Genomic DNA, 345 nt, shown 5'->3' with positions numbered 1-345 from the left:
CAAGAAACTTGTTTTCTGCTGTTCAAAAGAGATCTTGGTGCCCTGGGGATTGAGTATGTTTTATACACCAGCAAACAGCTGAGCTGGGAGCGAGGAGAGTGATCCTCCATCGGTCTCCCACCCCACTGCACAAGGAATTTGTCTGCACACACAGGGTCAGGTGTTGAAGGGCATTACTAGGATAATTTAGGGAAGAGCAGTTTGCCACTTCAGAATTATTTTGTTCTTCTCTGTAAATATGGAACTCCAAAGACAGCACATATGGAAACGCGCCCTACTCCAATGCTGGCAAAGCCTTTTTGGATTAACGCAGCAAGAGGGAGCGAAGTCTCTCTTTCCCTTCAC

The 345-nt window shown here is 46.7% G+C and overlaps 1 protein-coding gene across 1 annotated transcript in view; it reads right to left on the bottom strand.

Annotated features, from left to right (window-relative positions):
- Nucleotides 1-345, bottom strand: part of C2CD3 (C2 domain containing 3 centriole elongation regulator) — a 34,472-nt gene that overhangs the window by 31,737 nt on the left and 2,390 nt on the right. The window lies entirely within an intron of this gene.

Source organism: Geospiza fortis, unplaced genomic scaffold, assembly GCF_000277835.1.
Source record: "Geospiza fortis unplaced genomic scaffold, GeoFor_1.0 scaffold1532, whole genome shotgun sequence".
Taxonomy (NCBI): Eukaryota; Metazoa; Chordata; class Aves; order Passeriformes; family Thraupidae; genus Geospiza; species Geospiza fortis.
The sequence above is the reverse complement of the archived record's forward strand: the minus strand, read 5'-3'. Positions and strand labels throughout refer to the sequence as shown.